This window comes from Rana temporaria, chromosome 1, assembly GCF_905171775.1.
Source record: "Rana temporaria chromosome 1, aRanTem1.1, whole genome shotgun sequence".
In the NCBI taxonomy this organism is placed as follows: Eukaryota; Metazoa; Chordata; class Amphibia; order Anura; family Ranidae; genus Rana; species Rana temporaria.
The window spans coordinates 324353502-324373146 of record NC_053489.1 but is presented as its reverse complement, the minus strand read 5'-3'; the positions used below and the strand labels follow the sequence as shown (position 1 = coordinate 324373146).

At 49.1% G+C, this 19645-nt stretch overlaps 2 protein-coding genes across 3 annotated transcripts in view; one reads left to right on the top strand and one right to left on the bottom strand.

Moving 5' to 3' along the window:
- Nucleotides 1–7205, bottom strand: part of ACO1 (aconitase 1) — an 88401-nt gene extending 81196 nt beyond the window's left edge. Inside the window, exon 1 of one of the 2 annotated variants that reach the window (XM_040360316.1) lies at nt 7054–7205. The gene's annotated coding sequence lies outside the window, so the exon portion shown is untranslated. The remainder of the gene's footprint in view (nt 1–7053) is intronic. The other variant, XM_040360308.1, reaches the window with a different exon arrangement.
- A 283-nt stretch (nt 7206–7488) lies between these two features.
- Nucleotides 7489–19645, top strand: part of CCDC171 (coiled-coil domain containing 171) — a 131892-nt gene continuing 119735 nt past the window's right edge. The window contains exon 1 of the mRNA XM_040360270.1: nt 7489–7684. The gene's annotated coding sequence lies outside the window, so the exon portion shown is untranslated. The remainder of the gene's footprint in view (nt 7685–19645) is intronic.

The following is a 19645-nucleotide window of genomic DNA, read 5'->3' as shown; positions in this document are numbered from 1 at the left end:
CCTGGCAGCTGATTATTCTAAATAGGAAATCTTCATTTTGTTTGTACATATTCAAGATCTTAACTACCAGCAAGAATGAGTCCTTATATTTAAAGCGTACCTGTAGATTCAGAGCCAGCATGGCAGCGCCCGTTAGCAGGCATCCACTCACCTGCTGCCACAACGTCCCTCACCTTGTTGTGCCACTGCTGCATCACCAGCCGTCCCATTAAAGTGAATTGGACGGTCAGCGAGTCAACAGCGATTCAGAGCCGACAGGTGTGCTTAAAAAAAAATTAAATAAAAAATTGGATTTAAATAGACTTTATTGAAATCAAATCCACCCTCCACAACAAAAGTTAAACCTCCTGACCTGTAGTTGCCAGTTTCTACCTTGCTACCCTTGTGGATAGGTACAAGGATAGCCATCTGACAAAGGAAACTGATTGAAAAGATCAGTAAATGGTCCAAAAACGATGGCCCAAAATTCTCTTAGAACTGTAGACTGAATACCATCAGGGCCAATTGCTGTATTAAGGAACCTGTGGACAAATTTGAGTAGAAACCCTGAAAGTATTTGTTTGAGACTGGAACAACGGTTCGCCGAGAGAGAAGCTTCGGAACAGCAGCAAATACATCAGTCCTCCTTTGCCGGGAAGAAGGCAAAATTACAAAACATGAAAGGAAGAGAAAGTCCAAAACTCCAGTTTTTAGCACCTGTAAATTACTGTACGCTCTTGACCCAAACATCAGAGATTTTTGGGACTAAAAGGCCAAAGAGGTTGGCAGGTGTTTCCCCTTTCTGACAAGTATGGGTACCCCATCATTGTGAAGAAGGCTTAGAGCACGACTATTCCACATCTTCACACAAAGATGTGTTCCAAACTTAGACTTGAGAGGAATGACTAGAACTTTCCCTGGTCTTGGGAATAGAAGGTCTTGCCTGTAAGAGTGTCAGCCTTTTTTCTGTTCAAGGAAGCCTCTCAAGACACTTCTTGCAGAAGAGTTCCACTGACCAGCATTTGGGCCAAACGATCCTCTGCACATAGACAAAGAGCAACTTCATCCTGGAAGTCCTGCAAAGAGCATCAATCAAAGCCTTTCACCAAGTAACATAAGGCCACAGGTAAAATGTGCAGTGGATATTCTTATTCTAAAGGAGAGCGTCAACCAATATTCCAGTAAGAGGGTCTGGCATGGATTTGGGGAGTTACCCACAATGTTTTTTTTGTGCGCACATTGTTTGCTATTGTGCATAGTAACCGACGACGATCACGTGGCTGTTGATGTCCTAGCAACCAATGATGACCTTGTTTGATAGAACACAGCCAGCCACCAGTGTCCTAACAACCAAATGACACTGAGGCCACTTGTTCTCTACCAGCCAAAGATGCTCATGGCCCACACAGCGGGAACTTGTCCTTCAGTGACAGTAGTAATGGCTTTCAGCTGCAGTAGCACCCAGAGTTTTGCAAGGACAACCAAGCCAAATCTGGCCATTCAGCTTGACCTTTAGACCGCTTTCATACTGCCGACGCCCATAGCGTCGGCAGAAAATAGTGAAAACGCAGCTATTTTACCGTCGGATTTGTGGCGCATTTCGGCCACTAGCGGCCTAGAACGGGTTAATACCGCCCGCAATGCGGCGATACAGCGGCGTACCGTGGCGCTGCCCATTGATTTTAATGGGCAAGAGCGCATTAGCAGTTCACCTCCAGAGAAGCTGCTGGCAGGACTTTTTCTGACGCCCTGCCAGCGCACCAGTGTGAAAGCCCTCAGGCTTTCACACTGGAGAAAATAGAGCAGCAGTTTAAGGTCGGCTTGCAGGCGCTATTTTTAACGCTATAGCGCCGGCAAAACGCCCTCAGTGTGAAAGGGGTCTTAGGCCCCTTTCACACTGGGGCGGGAGGTGCGGTGGCGGTAAAGCTTTACTGCTAATTTTGCAGCGCTATTCGGCCGCTAGCCCCATTGATTTCAATGGGCGGGAGCGGTGAAGGAGCGGTATACACGCCGCTCCTTCACCGATCCAAAGATGCGGCTAGCAGGACTTTTTTTCCCATCCTGCCAGCGCACCGCTCCAGTGTGAAAACCCTCGGGGCTTTCACACTGGAGAAACAGCAGCAGCTGTTTAGGGTCGGTTTGCAGGCGCTATTTTTAGCACACTTGAGCCTGCAAACCACTCCAGTGTGAAAGAGGTCTTAAAGAGGAAGTAAACCCTGATGGGTGTTACTTCCTCTTTGTTTCCCTGCAAAGGTAAAGCATAATGGGCTACTACGCATCACATAGTAGCTCATCATGTGTCACTTACCTGAAACCAAATGTCCCCGATTTCTTCGCCTCCACGAAGCATCCATCTTTCACCCTCTTCCTTCTGAGAATTGCAGCTCCGGCGCTGTGATTGGCCAGAGCCGCGATGTTTCGAGCACCTACAGGTAAGCCTTAATCTAGGCTTACCTGTAGGTAAAAGTGAATGAACTGCCAGCAGCACAAACCTCATTCCTGGTGGTTACAACACAAAGATCACTTGTGTTTGTCCTCTACCGCTACCCTGAAACCCTCATTATGATGGAAATGTTTTCTTTATTACTGTAATTATTTCCAATTAGTCAAAAACAAATATTACTTAATAGCATAATCTTCACAAGCCTCACTGTTTGCAAACAAAGAAATGAATGATTTCAGGGCTAACAGTCTTAATTATGTTGACAATTGTTAAACACATGCTCTAAACAGTAACTATCTTTCAGAGTAAAGTCCAAAGGTGAGGAGATACTGTTGCCCTTAGGTTTGATCTCTGTAGTCCAAATTATGCTTAGCAATGAGAAACGGGGGGGGGGGGGGGGGGGGAAGCAAGAGACCCATGCACAATTATCATTATGCTGTAGCACCTTATTTTCTACAACTGTTCAGACTACTGTATGTTAGCAGCATCATAACCCCAGCAACTTCCTGTGCAAAGTCCCTGAACACCATCAAGCTCATCTGCAATTATTATTCAAGCAACCTATCTTCTAGATTGTAAGCTCTAACGAGCAGGGCCCTCTGATCCCTCCTGTATTGAATTGTATTGTGACTATATAAATCCTGTATAATAATAATAATAATAATAATAATAATGATTATGGCCATATGTTATAGTGGAGGAAGGTGGCACATCTGAGGTTATACTGAAATCATACACTATCCAAAAAATAAAATAAAAAAGTGGAGAGTGTCTTGCCATCCCAGACTATGGGGCTAAGTGTTTATATTGATGGACAGTGTAGGGAGCCACACACCCTAGTCTGACAACTGCGGGATATTATGCCCTCTGGAAAGCCATTACTCTATGGGACACTGTCAACTACTTTCAGGCAACCTCGCTGGATGTACTTCTGTTATTTCCAATTACAGCATGCAATACATTCCCAATTTAAAAATCCCTCTATGCTTGAGGCTGACCCGATAGAGCACTTTTTGGCACAGGAATCTTTGACCGATTCTCTATCCGCACTCTACCTGGCCCTTCTCAGTGTGCAGTCATCCAAGATGGACAGGCTTTGGGAACAATTGCACGTAGAGAATAATATATTCCTACACTAGATAGGGAGGAATGGGAAGAATAATTGGAGGTTGATGATGGCCTCCAGAGACAAATTGGTCCAGACAAAATTTCTCCATAGGGTGTACTTTACGCCACAGAGATTGCAGAGAAGCTACCCACAACGTTCCTATATCTGTACTAGCTGCCATATGGAAGAGGGTTCTTATTTTCATATGTTTTGGACAGGTCCACAGGTGGCACGGTTTTGGATGGCGGTTATCGATTCCATCAACTCCCGTCTACCCCTTGTACACCTGAATTGGCACTGTTGGGTATACATGCTGATGAGCAGACACCTAGATATACTAAGCTGCCGATTTTCATATCTGCTGTAATAAAGGTAAAAAAAAAAAAAATCCTCTTCAAGTGGGCTTCCCCCTCTCCTCCTACGTTATCCTCCTGGGAATCAACAGTTAACAGAGTGTTACCAATGTACAAGATGACATATCAATAGAAACTTCCCCCGGAAAAATGACTTTGATCCTACTTCAGCCCATTGAATATCACTAAAAATCGATCTCTGTCTTGACTGATCCGACTTTGGCATGTGACTTGTACTCTGATGATCTTGAAGGGGAACTCCACGCCAAATTTTGTTTTTTAAAAACGTTTATAGCGCAAAAAATAAATAAAACTGCATACGTGATCAAATACCACCAAAAGAAAGCTCTATTTGAGAAAAAAATAAAAAAATTTTGGGAGCCACGTCGCACGACCCTGCAATTTCCAGTTTAAGCGATGCAGTGCTGAATCGCAAAAAGTGCTCTGGTCTTTGGCCAGCCAAATGGTGTGGGGTTTAAGTGGTTAATGCATACTATGCATTAAAGGTGAAAAAACACCTTGCACTCTCGGGCCCCCCCGTTCTTTCTTACCTGGGCCACGAAACTCTGTTGGCACGTTCCCGCAATGCTTTCCCCCAGCTTGAGGCGGCTCTTCATTGGAGATTGATAGCAGTGCGGCCATTGGCTCCCGCTGCTGTCAAGCAAATCAACGATGTGGTGCGCCGGGGCCGAGTTATACACTTGGCAGCTATGGCCGCCACTGTATCACACGGGAGCACGCCCGCAAGCTAACCCCCTTGGGGGCTTAGCTCTTGCGGGGAGGAGCAGAGACAGCTGCCGAGGGACCCCAGAAGACGAGGATCTGGGCCACTCTGTGCAAAACGAACTGCACAGTGGAGGCAAGTATGGTATGTTTGTTATTTAAAAAGACAAAACAAAGCCCTGTACAACTCCTTTAACTTGACTACAATCAATGTTAAAAGTGGAAGTCGATGCAAAAACTAAAATACCTGCATCTATAGCCACCAGCATTCTAACAGCAACCTCTCTAGCCCTGTAAAGAAAAAAAGAAGTATACATACCTTTTTTGAAGCCGCTCTGACCTGATTCCACCAATTTTTTTTTTTTTTTTTATTCCACCATGTGGACTAAAGAGCACATTACACTTTATTATCAGTCTATCCAGGGGTATCCAAACTTTTTTCAAAGAGGGCCAGATTTGATGTGAACATGCGTGAGGGCTGACCATTTTGATTGAGATTCTTTGAACCATTAAAATTTGGTCCAAGTGTGTTCTTCCGAGCACTAATACACTGCTCAACAAGAATTCTCTGGCCTTTGTGGTTGTGTGTGAGTAAAGAGATGATCTCGGGCGTATATTTGGATATACCGCACCTTCACTTTAAGAGCAAAGTTGCAGGGAAAAAAATAAAAATAAAAATGTTAATAAAGAACTGTGAAGCAAAATAAGGGTCAGTGCCCATCTGCAGCCTCACAAGTGCCCATCTGCAGACCCACCATTGCCATGAATGTAGCCTTACCATTGCCAGGAAGGCACACGCCATTTGCCAGGAGAATCTCCTGTTTACACAGCGCCCTCTTTAATAGACAGAACAGTCGTCCAATGGCAGCGTGGGACTTCTCAATACAGAGGCCGCCCATAAACAGGAAATTCTCCTGTGTGTGTACGGGCAGCGCTCGTCCCGCCTCCTCCCTGTCCCGTTCCAAGGCATATACATATTTTGTGGCCCTGTCGCTGGGAGATCGTCGGGGGCCACAAAAGATATACATGTCTAAATAACTTGGCGGGCCGTTCAAAACCAGAACGTGGGCCACGATTGGCCCGCAGGGCAGACTTTGGACATGCCTGGTCTATGCCATACGTTTTTTGATCTTTGTATTATTAATTTGTAGCATATTGCACATTATATATATATATATATATATATATATATATATATATATATATATATATATATATATATATATATATATATATATATATATATATATATATATATATATAATGGTTGTACCGATACTAGTATCGGTACCGATACCAAAATAGAATACTTCCCCATCCCCCCCGCCGCCGAACGAATCCCGCCGCATCCCCGCTTGGTTAATACGGGCGGGGAACATTACAGCATTCATTTGAATAGCTGCAGTCTTTCCCGCCGCGCCACGTATAGACACTCCCCCTTGCTCGGCTGAACTGTCCAATCCCGAGCAAGGGGGAGTGTCTATACGCAGCGCGGCGCGAGAGACTACAGCTATTCAAAGCTGTAATGTTCCCTGCGCGTATTAACCAAGCGGGGATGCGGCGCGGCGATGCGGCAGCATGTACGGTAAGGGGGACATGGCTGCTTTTTTTTTGGGGGGGGGGGAACATGGCTGCATATATGGGGGGGGGGGGAGACATGACTGCATATATGGGGGGGGGGGGGGGAGACATGACTGCATATATGGGGGGGGGGGGGGGAGACATGACTGCATATATGGGGGGGGGGGGAGACATGGCTGCATTTGGGGACACATTTAATAAAAAGTATCGGTATTGGCGAGTACTTGAAAAAAAGTATCGGTACTTGTACTCAGTCCTAAAAAAGTGGTATCGGGACAACTCTCATATATATATATATATATATATATATATATAAATAAAATTTTAATAATTGTATACTCTTTATATATGCACATTGGGATTTAAACTTTTCGATCCCATGATGCACCATCAGCCGTGGCTTTGCTGTGTAGGCCGGTGCAGAGGACACAGCCAACAATGGAAGCCCCATAGCAAGTCTCTCACTTCCAATTCATTTCACAGCCGTTGTCCTCTGCAGAGTTTGCGCCACTGAAGATCAGGTCGGATTGGCTTCTTTACAGGGCTAGATAGGTTAGGTGTTAGATTGGCGACGTCTATAGATGCAGGGATTTTCGTTTTTGCATGGACTTCTACTTTAAATGCTCTCATCAGCACAATTTTAACTGTCCGCCAATCATGGGGAATTTTTCGGATTAAAAAGATGCGCAAAATGCATTATAATAATAATAATAAATGCATATCACACAGATGTGAATGGGCCCTAAACCCAGGCAATGCTGACCCTTTCTATGAACTGTTTGCATACTATAGAAGCATAGAGCACTAGAATGACACCCACACACAGCCTAGCACTTTACATGTCCTATAGAAAAGCTGTCCCCTTCTTACCTTTACAGTGATCACTGCGCCTCCTCTGCAGGTCTGTCAATGTGGAGGACAGAAAGATAGCACCTGACCTGTGCCCTCCCAGCAGCAGGACTCAGCTGGAGGCGGAGAAAAGCAGACCTATGACACAGAAAGGAAATGCTCGTAATGCTCAATAGTTAATAAAGTTTTCTTTCTTCAAGACTCACATACACGCCTGCTTCTATCTGATTGGCGAGGAGGACTAGGGGGCGGACTAATGATACGCTTTTTCTCCTTTTGCTACTTGTGTATTCGTAGTAACGCCGAACGCCCCTGTTCTGTCATATTTGACGAGTTGGAAAATATGACAGAACACTCCGACCCCAGACTAGCACATGACAGGCAAAGTGCGTCTCAGCCTTGGTCACGTGACACGGGCGTCGCGTCTTTTACACCTAATCGGCTTCCGTAGCGTCGCTCTTGTTGCCGTTGGTGACTAGCTGCGCCCCTTGGGGCGTGCGTTTCCTAAACCGGCAGCTTCTCGCAGCCAACCAGCGTTACAGGTTCCAATAGCAAACGGCGGATTGTAGTGGCGGCTACAGTAACGACATACGTAACCCGGAGGTGACTGATAACGGGAGAGTGAGGTGTCCGCTGTGATTTGGGGAGGTGAGGTCAGCTGTGTGTGTACATGGTATAGTAGTAACTCAGGCACTATAGACTATTTATTACTAGTTTATGCCACTGAATGGCAATTGACAACTGTCCTTCACTTATAATCAGATCGCTCATTCTGTGAGAGAGGTCCCTGTTTTAGCTCTACTTGTAGAATTGTGTTATTGTACTATCTATAAGGTGCTAAGGCCTCATTCACACCTCTGCGATGCCTTGTACTTAGGGTTGCCACCTGTCCAGGATTCACCCGGACAGTACAGGTTTGTGTCCGGGTTTCAGACTGCCTGAAACCCGGACACATTAGTTAGACTTTACTATGGCTTCCCAGCAGGGTTGCTGGCTGCAGTTGTCTGTTACATTCTTTCACACTGCCCAAAGCATGCACTAACAATCCCCCCCAAACACACACACAGGCGGGAGAGAAGAGAGGGCTCGATCTGCACCTCTTCCACCCCGCCCCCTCTGTTTCTGCTCACCCTCCAATCCACAGCGATGTGCCTCAGAAAAGGAAAGTGGGGGGTGGGAAATTTGAAGTCCAGCAGCCTCAGATACATCTGGATGAGAGGTGCTGACTGCCAAGGGGTGAGTGAGCTCACCATCCATCCCTGTCTGTGACTGAAGTCTCCCCCCTTCTCTCTCCTGAGTACACTAAGGCAAATCAGAACACCCCTTACATCAAAGTTCCCTTTTACACCAGAGTTCTCAGTGTTCCCCCTTAAATCAGGATTCCCAGAGCATCCATTATGTTAGAAGCCCCAGAGTTCTCCACACATCAGAGTCTGCAGAGTCCCCCTTACGTTGAAAGGGGAACTCTTGTTATTAAAGTGGAGTTCCACCCATAAATGTAACATTACATCAGTAGTTTTAAAAAAATGTCATTAGTCCTACGAATTTTTTTTTTTTATTATTTTTTTTTTAGATGCCTTCAAAGTGTTGTTGCTAGGCAGAATAGTTAATCTTCCCACTTCCTGCACTTAGGTGCTTAATGCTTCCTAACCTACACCGCACAGACTCCTGGGAATGTAGTGGGCGTAACTTTCCAGGAGTCTGTGCACTCCCCAGTCTCAAAGAATCATGTGACTTGGACAGTACAGGTGCTGAAACCTGATCTGACACTGCTTGTGCAGCACTGAGCATGTGCTAGATTTGCAAGGCTGAAATCCAGGAAGTCCTACAGTCTGGCTTCATGATGCCCACACTTAAGATGGCCCCAGTCAATTTCTATTTTATAAAGTGTCTAAATGCTGTAACAACCTAACAAAACGGACCTTAGTTTACAGACTAACTTTACTAGACTACATTAAGCTTGTGTATTACAGGGGTATTTATATTTAAAAAGTGAAATTGTGGCCGGAACTCCGCTTTAACTTCATATGATTAGAAATGTTATTTAATAGCAAAATATATGTAAAGTTTATACTAAAAAAAAATTGTCGTACGCCACTTACGTGTTTGGGTTTGACTTAAAGTGGAGGTTCACCGAAAAGTAAATTTTTAACATTAGATTGAGGCTCATTTTGTCAAGGGGAATCGGGTGTTTTTTTTAAATCAAAGCAGTACTTACCGTTTTAGAGAGCGATCTTCTCCGCCGCTTCCGGGTATGGGCTGCGGGACTGGGCGTTCCTATTTGATTGACAGGCTTCCGACGGTCGCATACATCGCGTCACGAGTAGCCGAAAGAAGCCGAACGTCGGTGCGCAGGCGCAGTATAGAGCCGCACCGACGTTCGGCTTCTTTCGGCAAAATCGTGACGCGATGTATGCGACCGTCGGAAGCCTGTCGGAAGCCTGTCAATCAAATAGGAACGCCCAGTCCCGCAGCCCATACCCGGAAGCGGCGGAGAAGATCTATCTCTAAAACGGTAAGTACTGCTCGGATTTTAAAAAAACTACCCGATTCCCCTAGACACAATGAGCATCCATCTAATGTTAAATTTTTTTTTTTTGGGTGAACTCCCGCTTTAAGGAAAAGGTGGCAACCCTACTTGTACTCTAGGAATATGGTGGCACTATCATCAATGTTTTTGCATACAACTGTACGGGGGTAGTCATGTTTTCAGTTGTTTGACCGTATACCCAGCAGAGCATAGCCTTTTATGCCTGTACCTAGCACCTAGGCTGCCCTATGCCGACACATGGAGGAAAACACCTGAATTTCCATTAAAGAGGATGTAACGGTTTATTTTTTTTTAAATTAACAAACATGTCATTAGGGATCAGCTCCGGCGTGTTCGCGCAGTCCACGTGCAGAGCCGCCAGGAAGTCTGCACAGCGCTGCGCTAATCACAGGCAGGGAGACATTTCCCGATCTCTGCAGCCGAGCATCAGGACAATGTCTCCCTGCCTGTGATTAGCGCAGCGCTGTGCAGACTTCCTGGTGGGCTCTGCACATGGACTGTGCGAACGCGCCAGAGCTCATCCCTACATGTCATACATACCTCCACTATGCAGCTTGTTTTGCACAGCGTGGCCCCGAACGCCTTTTTCTGTGGTCCCTTGGCAGCTTTCCCAAGGGGGTTATCTTGCCAGGGCGTTCCCGAGTCCTGCATTCGGTGTCCATAGCTGCCGAATGCAGGACTCGGCCCTGCCCCCTGGGTCATTGGGTTTGATTGACAGCAGCGGGAGCCAACGGCTGCGCTGCTCTCAATCTATCCAATGAAGAGCTGAGAACCCTGGGCAAAGATCCAGTGTGTTCTCGACGCAGGACTATTCAGGGCTCAGGTAAGTAAAACAAGGGGACTGGGGGACGGTAATAGATGTTTTTGCATAGGATGCATTAAAGGGGTTGTGAAGGTGTGTGTTTTTTCACCTTAATGCATCTTATGCATTAAGGTGAAAAAACACCTGGCAATGACGGCCCCCTGAGCCCGGTCACTTGCTGTGCGCGTCCCCCGGTGTCCTCTTCTCCACGGAGTCTGGCCGTTGATTGGCTAGATTGGATGTATTGATAGCAGCGTAGCCATTGGCTCGCGCTGCTGTCAATCACATCCAATAAAGCGTTGCGCCGGGGCCGAGTGATATAGTCCGCAGCTAAAGCACGGGAGCGCGCCCGCAAGCTAACCCCCTTGGGAGAGCGCTTCCCATGAATGGGGTTAGCTCTTGCGGGGAGGAGCCGAGGGACCCCAGAAGACCAGGAACTGCACAGTGGAGGTAAGTAAAACATGTTTGTTGGGTTACAGGCATAATTATTTTTTTTGCTAGCTAAAATTTATCACATTAAATAGTCCCTAAAACATATTAATAGCTCCCCAATCTTTCCAGAAATCATTACAAACACTTGCCTTATATCCTCCAGCTCATGTTGTGGCCGCATTCATCATATGTGTGGGCATGTGAAGCCCAGTTCCTTTTTCTTCCTGGTTTTCAGGAAGAGGTGCATGCTGGGCGATTTTTAGGCACAGTAATGCCCAGAGACTCCTGGGAAATGAGTGTCATCATTTCCCAGGAGGCAATGGGGTCTTAGGACAGGAAGTTGAACCACCTAGGACCAGGAATTAAGCAGATTGCGAAATCTGCCTAGTAACAGCCAGATAGAAGTGAGTAATTTTTTTTTTTTTTCTCTTTCGTTCATAGACGGACACAGCCTTCATTGACCTTAGGGTTATGCTTCTTCCTACCAGGAGATTTAGGCAGAATTCTACAGCACTTAAGGTGTTAAAAACTTTCCTTCATGCCGCTCCTCCCAGGGGGCGTGGCTCCCCCAGGCATAACCCCCACTCTGCTCTAGCAGCTTCAGTTTGTTTCTGCCTAACCGTCAGGAGAGTCAGGCTCTCTCTGGAGTCCTGGACTCTGGAGTTTTTCTTGCGATTTTTTTCTTGCGATTTTTCTCGCTTTTTATTATTTTGTTCCTGCATTTTTGAATCCTGCGATTCTTCTATCAACAGCCGACTGGGTGACAGGCTGGGTCCTCGACCCTTGTAGTCCCCCCAGGTTCGGCCTTCGAGCGTGTGCCGGCCCTCAGCTCAGCTTTGGGACGTCCACGACAGGCCCCATTGCTCCAGGGGCGGCCGGGGAACTTCGGTTCTAGGGCACACATATGACCGGTCTCTATGGCCTTGTCACAGTGTGTCTGGCCGACAGCCATGCCGTTTAGCGGACGTTGGTTCTGTCTGGGATACCTCCAGCCGGTAGTCGCAGGACAGGTAAGTAGTGACCCTTGCTCAGGTAAGTGGTCTGGCTGGAATTTTCCCTGGGGAGGTCGACTGAGGGTTCGCCCTGCTTTCCTCTCTCCCTTATTCCTCTCCTTCCTTCCTTTTTGGGTAGCGGCTGTGAGGGGGATTTTTCTGGGGTCTCCTTTATTATCACCGGGGCCTGTGTGTTAGCTGGGGCTGTGTGTGTTCACTGCAGGGGGCTGTAGTGTTCTCTGCAGGACTTGTGTGCTGTTTTTACTATGCTGCTGTGGCTGCTGGCTGTCTGTTAAAAAAAAAAAAAAAAAAAAAATTTGAAAAGTGCGCCACGGCCGCCATTTTGCCGTAGTCGCGCCTTGTATATCTCGGCGGCCATTTTCTTGTGGTCCTTGGCAGTTTTTTTGCATTACGGCGGCCATCTTTAATTTTCGTTTGGCCTCGTGTGGCCGTTTTAGCGCTCAGAGAGACCGCGAATCTCTCCGTGGGGACTGTCAGCAGCGCAGCCGGCTTCTCAGCACATCATCAGGCTCCTCTCAGCGCGATGCACCAGGCGGGGTGGTGAGTTCCCTGGGGGCCCTCATGCTCAGAATAGAGCTAGAACAGCCGGGAGGTGACCGTGGGTGGTTCTCTGCTTAGCAGTTTGGGTAACTCGGTGGTGGGATGCCCTGGAGCCTGTGCTAGGTACTATCCTCCCCACTAAGGCCTGAGTTAACCCTTGATGCCCCTCCCCCTGCCACTTCTGTTGAGGGAGTGTTATTTCTGAAGCAGCTAGTGCCTGGTTGGGGGGTAAAAAAGCGCCCCCTCCCTGAGCCTGCTTCGGGGGATGCCGCTGACATTATACTATGCCCGGCTATTGCGTCTGGTTCTGTGGTGTCAGTGGATGCGGGATATAAAAAACCCACGCGACCAAGGAATTTGTTGGAGCTCTTATTTTCTGCGGTTAGAGCTTATAGCTCAGTAACTAGACGGTTTGTGGTTTTGGCGGAGGTACCAGATGTACCGGTCCCTTTTGGGTTCCGCAAAAACGCAGCGCACTGCAACTGTGTTCCTTATTTGGACTTTTTATGTTACACCGCAGTGTATATATATATATATATTTTTTGCAGTCCCTGAATGCTTTGCGACCCCTTTGTAAGTAGGTGGGTCTCTCCTCCTGTGGACCCCCCGGTGTCCGGATGGAGCAAAGCCGCCACGTTGCCCGTGGAAGGGGCTCCTGCCTGTGGGTACCCCGCTGAGACCGGTCTTGACGCGGTCTCTGGTGTCACAAACTCTGACTAGAGGGCTGTAGCTCCTGCTGCAGGAGCTGGGGGCACAAGATGCTGCTGAGCCCTGTAAGGACCTAGCTGAACGTTTGGTTCGGGGTCTGTAGTTCGTCTGTGAGTCGGTCCTGGATGCGCTTCCCTTGCTTTCCAGGGCCTCCGCCTGTGTGGGGGTGTTTGCGCCGCCTCGTGTGGCTTACATGCTGGTCTTCGGACCGATCCTCAAAGGGTCCTTGGTGGACTCACCCCTTTAGGGGTGGGCGGCTTTTTGGGCCTCCCGGGTTGGCACCCCTAGGGATGCCACGGGTGGTAAGAGCACGCTGCTTCCTCTGCTAGGAAGGGCAAGGAGCCTCGCCGTCGGCGAGGGCCCTCCTCTCCCGAGCGGTTCGTGCGCCCAGCACGGTGGGTATTCTGCAGGGTGCTAAGGCCCCCGCTGCGGGGCTGTGACGCGCCTGGCACCACGTGCCTTATGGGCCTGCGGACGGTATTGCTTCCGCATGTAGGTCTGCCCCCGCCCGTGTCGGGTGGGGGGCTGGCTTTGTGATTTTGCGGCTCGGTTGAGGCCTCTTCTTTCCGACCGTTGGCTTTGCGAGGTTTTCTCGCGGTGCAAGATAGATTTTCTCTCTTGGCTGCCTAACAGATTTTTTCCTCCGTCCTCTGGCTTCCTCCGGTTCGCTGGTTGGTTCTGTCCAGGATCTTCTGATCAGGGGAGTGATGGTGCCAGTTCCCTCAATGGAACGGTCTCAGGGGTAATACTCCAATCTGTTGGTAATCCCCATGGTGGACGGGGTCCGTCCAATCCTGGGCCTCAGGGCCCTCGTTGTTTTTTTGTAAAGTACAAAATTTCAGGATGGGAATTTTTTTCTGGCGTCCTTGGATGTCATGAACGCATACCTGCATGTTCCCATATGCTCTAAGCACCAGAGATTCTGGGCTTTGCGGTCAGGGAGGACCTTTTTCTTTTTGTGGCCCTCCCGCTCGACTTGGTGTCGACACCACAGGTTTTTACCGGGGTGCTCGTCCCGATACTGGCCCGGCTGTGTCAGCGGGGGTTTATCGTGGGGTGTCTGGGCGACATTCTCCTACGAGCTTCTGAGAACTCTGCATTTGTGGAGCCGTGTCTATCACGTGTCAGACTCTCCAGGAAGTTTGGCTGGCTTCTGTTTTTGTCCAGAAGTCAGTGTTGGTCCCGTCTGGGACTGGAATTCCTGGGACTAGTCCTGGATTCCGCCGGGGCGGGAGTTTGTTCTCCTAACGGAAAAATTTAAGACTCAGCAATCTGCTGGGCAGCAGTTGTCGACCTAGTGGTGGTCATCTCTGCGATTCTGCTTGAGGGTTCTGGATCTGACGGTGGCCTCTTTCGTGGCGGTTCCGTATGCCCAATTCCACGCCAGGGTGCTACTGGAGGACCTATTGTCACGTGGGGACTAGCTTCCGTCATCTCTGGATTACCAGGTTCGGATGAGTCATCTAGTCCCTGGTGTGGTGGCTGATGTTTTCCGGTGCTTCGGGCCGGGAAGTCGTTTCGGCCAAGCCACTGGACAGTGGTCGCGACGGATGCCAGCCTCTCCGGTTGTGGGAGGGGTTTTTGGGGCACCCAGTCAGCCCTGGGGTGCTGGACTCAGGTGGCGACCCACCTACCAATCATTGTTCTGAATTACCTGGTGGTCCCTGGATCTACAGGGCCGACCATTCGGGACCCTGTCCGTCAACGCTGTGGCGTACGTCGACCATCAGGGAGGCACACAGAGCTCTGTTGCAGCGACGAGGGTTGCGCACATACTTTGGTGGGCCGAAGGGTCCGTTCCGGCTCTATTGGCCGTGTACATTCCGGGAGTACGGAATTGGCAAGCCGACTCCTAAGTCGGATTGTGCTTGACCACGGAGAGTGGTCTCTCCACCCGTAGGGGTTTTTCAGTATATGTGCCGAAAGTGGGGCACTCCAGGCGTGGTCCTTCTAGTGTCCCGCCTCAACCGGAAGGTGCCATGTTTTTGGCCAGGGCACGGGTCCCGTGGGCTGACGCGTCAGGCGCGTTGGTGGCTCCTTGGGGTCGCTATCGCCTGCTTTACACCTTCCCTCCTCGGTAGCTTCTTCCTCGCCTGCTGCGCAGAGTGGAAGCCGAGGGTATTATCAATCCGGATTGCCCCAGATTGGCCGCGTCGCTCCTGGTACGCGGACCTGGTGCGTCTGGTGGCTGACGCCCCCTAGCATTTTCCCCTGGGGGTTGATCTTCTGTTACAGGGTCCGATCTTCCACCCTGTTTTTACAGCCACTGGCTTAGCGACGTGGCTGTTGAGAGCCTGGGGCTGAAGGCCCGAGGCCTATTGGGCTCGGTGGTCTCGACCGTGCTGCCGGCACGGTAGTCTACCTCACGTAGGATTTACATCATACGTGGAGGGCCTGCATCTCTGGTGAGGAGATGAAATGGCACCCTGGTACGTGCGTGCGTGCGTACGTGCGTGCGTGCGTACGTACGTACGTGCGTGCGTGCGTACGTACGTGCGTGCGTGCGTACGTACGTACGTACGTACGTACGTACGTACGTGCGTGGTATCCAGGATTCTGCTGTTTTTTACAGCAGGGAGTGGATCAGGCTCTCGCCTTACGTACAGTTGGAAATCAGTTTTCTGCTCTGGCTGTTATTTTCAATGAGCCTTGGCGTCGCACTCCTTGGTGCGTACGTCTGTTCTGGGGGTCTGGCATATGGCCCCTCCACTACCCCCATGGGACTTGTATTTAGTCCTTTTGGTTCTTCTGGATGCTCCCTTTGTGGACATTCGGGAGGTTTTTTGTTGACTGTCACGAGACGGGAGCAGGTTTAGCTCAAGTGCTAGAGTACCTGCCCTTCAGGCATTTGACTCTGGGTTCTAGCCCAGGAAGGTCTGCGTTGTCACGTGGCCTTGGCTCGTCGTGGGAATTTCCACTGTGATTTTTTTCTGGTAGCAATTACCTCGATCAGACTAGTGTTTGTCTGAGCTGGAGGCCTTGTCTTGCATGGCTCCCTGCTTGGTCATCCATAAGGATGAGGTGGTGCTGCGGCGCAGCCGTCTTTTCTCCCCAAGGTGGTTTCGGCTTTTCACGTTGGTGTGGACATTGTTCTTCCATCCTTATGTCCTTGGCCGAAATGGAGGGAGGTGGCCACTTTTACATCCTCTGGATGTGATTCGGGCCCTACGTATGTACTTATCTGCTACGATTCCATTCCGGAAGTCGGTCTCACTGTTCGTGTCGCTGGCTGGTTCTACCAGGGGGCCTGGTAGTCTCGTCGGCCACCTTTTTCCGGGGTGGATCCGACGGATTGTGCTTCAGGCCTATGCCCTGAAGGGGCAGGCGCCTCCCTTTTTGGGTTACGGCGCATTCGACCAGGGCGATCGGGGCCTCTTGGGCTTTCTGGCATCATGCCTGTGTTACAGGGGTGTATGGCAGCGACCTGGTCGTCGTTCCACACTTTTTCTAAGTCTTAAAGGTGGATGTGAGTGCATCTTCTGATGCCTCCTTCAGCCGCAGGGTGTTACAGGCGGCAGTTTACGGTTGGAGTTCCTCCGTTGAGTGACTCCGGTTTTGTTTGGGGTGTAACCTGTTTTTGCTGTGTTATTTTCCCACCCCTCGAATTTTTTTGACACTGCTTGGGGACGTCCCTAAGGTCAATGAAGGCTGTGTCCGTCTATGAACGAAAGAGAAAAAAGGATTTTTGTACTCACCGTAAAATCCATTTCTCTGAGTTCATAGACGGACACAGCACCCACCCCTCCTTGGTTTGTACTGCTTGTTACGAACTGAAGCTGCTAGAGCAGAGTGGGGGTTATGCCTGGGGGAGCCACGCCCCCTGGGAGGAGCGGCATGAAGGAAAGTTTTTAACACCTTAAGTGCTGTAGAATTCTGCCTAAATCTCCTGGTAGGAAGAAGCATAACCCTAAGGTCAATGAAGGCTGTGTCCGTCTATGAACTCAGAGAAATGGATTTTACGGTGAGTACAAAAATCCTTTTTTTTTTTTTTTTTACATTAAAGGCAAGCTGTTAATAGAAAGTAAATTTTTAGGGTGGAACTTCACTTTAAAAAAACAAAAACAAAACCTTTTAACCCCTTTTAAGGTGAAAAAACAGGAGGGCTTACAACCCCTTTAAGGTGTTTTTTTTTTTTTTTTTTTTACCTTAACCACTTCCATACCAGGCACTTACGCACCTTCCCGCTCAAGCCAATTTTCAGCTTTCAGCGCTGTCGCAATTTGAATGACAATTGGACGGTCATGCTACACTGTACCCAAATGAAAATTGTATCATTTTGTTCCCACAAATAGAGCTTTCTTTTGGTGGAATTTGATCACCTCTGCGATTTTTATTTTTTGCGCAACAACTAAAAATTTTTTTTTGTAAATAAGTATGTTTTCTTCTTCAATTATGGGCACCGATGAGGTGGCACTGGTGGGCACCGATGAGGTGGCACTGATGGGCACTGATAGGCGGCGCTGGTATGCTGCACTGATGGGCACTCTTGGCGGCACAGATGGGCACTCTTGGCGGCACAGATGGGCACTTATGGGTGGCACAGATGGGCACTGATAGGTGGGCACTGGGCATAGATGGGCACTAAGAGGTGGCACTGATGGACACTGGGTGGCACTGAGGGGTGGTACTGATGGCATTGCTGGGCACAGTCAGTGCCCATGTTGCCAGTCAGTGCCCATTTGTGGGCACTGATTGGCATCGATTTCATTAAAAACATAGATATATATATTTTTTTTAATATCTGTGCTCTATTGAGCACTGGGGGGCACTTGCTGGTGGTCCAGTGTGGGGATCCGAGGGGGGGCTGCGCTGACAATCAGCGCGAACCCCCCCTGTCAGGAGAGCCGCCGATCGGCTCTCCTCTACTCGCGTCTGTCAGACGCGAGTGAGGAAGAGCCGGTCAACGGCTCTTCCTGTTTACATCGTGATCAGCCGTGATTGGACATGGCTGATCACGTGGTAAAGAGATCGGAGATGCCCCCACGGGCGTGCGCCGGCATGAAATCCTGCAGGACGTCAATAGACGTCCAGTCAGGATTTCACAACCACTTCCCGGACGTCAATCTCCTATTGACCGGGCGGGAAGTGGTTAAAGTGGTTGTAAAGGCAGAAGGCTTTTTATTTTAATGCATTAAGAGAAAAAGCCTTCTGTGTGCAGCAGCCCTCCTAATACTTACCTGAGCCCCATCTCTATACAGGGATGTCCACCAGTGTCTCGGCCGTCTGGGACTCTCCCTCCTGATTGGCTGCGGCACCATTAACTCCTGCTGCTGTCAATTAAAGTCAGTTAGCCAATCAGGAGGGGGGTGGGCCCGAACTACAGCTCCATGTCTGAATGGCCACATGGAGCTGTGGCTCGGGTGACCCCATAGCTTGCTGTGGGGCAGTCAACAGGAGGGAGGGGCTAGGCGCACTGGAGAGGCACATGAGAAGAGGAGGATCCAGGCTGCTCTATGCAAATCTACTGCAACAGAGCAGGTAAGTTTGACATGTTTGTTTTTTTAATAATAAAAACAATTAAGCTTTAGAATTACTCTAAAACAAAACCCTCCTATCCTTTACAGCAGGGGTCTACAAACTTTCTAAATAAAGGGCCAGTTTACTGTCCTATAGACTTTAGGGGGGCTGAACTGTGGTTGCTGGAAGTAGAGCATGTCCTGTGATTGGTGGGAGGAAACAGTGCCCCATCATTGGTGTCCTTGAGTGGGAAGGATCATGGCCCATCATTGGTGTCCTTGAGTGGGAAGGATCATGGCCCATCATTTGTATCATTGAGTTGGAATAATCATGGCCCAACATTGGTGTCGTTGAGTGGCAAGAATCATGGCCCATCATTGGTGTCATTGAGTGGCAAGAATCATGGCCCATCATTGGTGTCATTGAGTGGCAAGAATCATGGCCCATCATTGATGTCATTAAGTTGGAATAATCATGGCCCATCATTGATGTCATTAAATTGGAAGAATCATGGCCCATCATTGATGTCATTGAGTGGGAAGAATCATGGCCCGTCATTGAGTGGGAAGAATCATGTCCCATCATTGGTGTCATTAAATTGGAAGAATCATGGCCCATCATTGATGTCATTGAGTGGGAAGAATCATGGCCCGTCATTGAGTGGGAAGAATCATGTCCCATCATTGGTGTCATTGAGTGGGAATTATCGTGGCCCATTATTGAGTGGGAAGAATTCTGTCAAAGGATGAATTATTGTCTCAATGACCTCTGTTTGATCTGCATCTGCCATGGTGCTGCACATGTGATCAGTTATGACTAGGGTTGTCCCGATACAGAGCATTTGCTCAAATGCTCCCGATGCTTCCCCGATACTTTTTTTTTTTCTTTTATGTAGAGGCCGGAGAGGAGTCAGTGTCTGGGGAAGGCAGGAGAGGGCGGGGGGAGTGCAGGCGGAGTTTGGCTGTAGAGGGGACGGGCAGCACACGCTGGGGGGGGGGGATGTGTCGGGCTGGTGCTCCCCTTCCGCGACTGAAGAGGACAGCGTGGAGACAGCAGGTGGCATGGCGGTGACACGGAGGCAGTGACGCACAGGCTGAAGCCTGGCT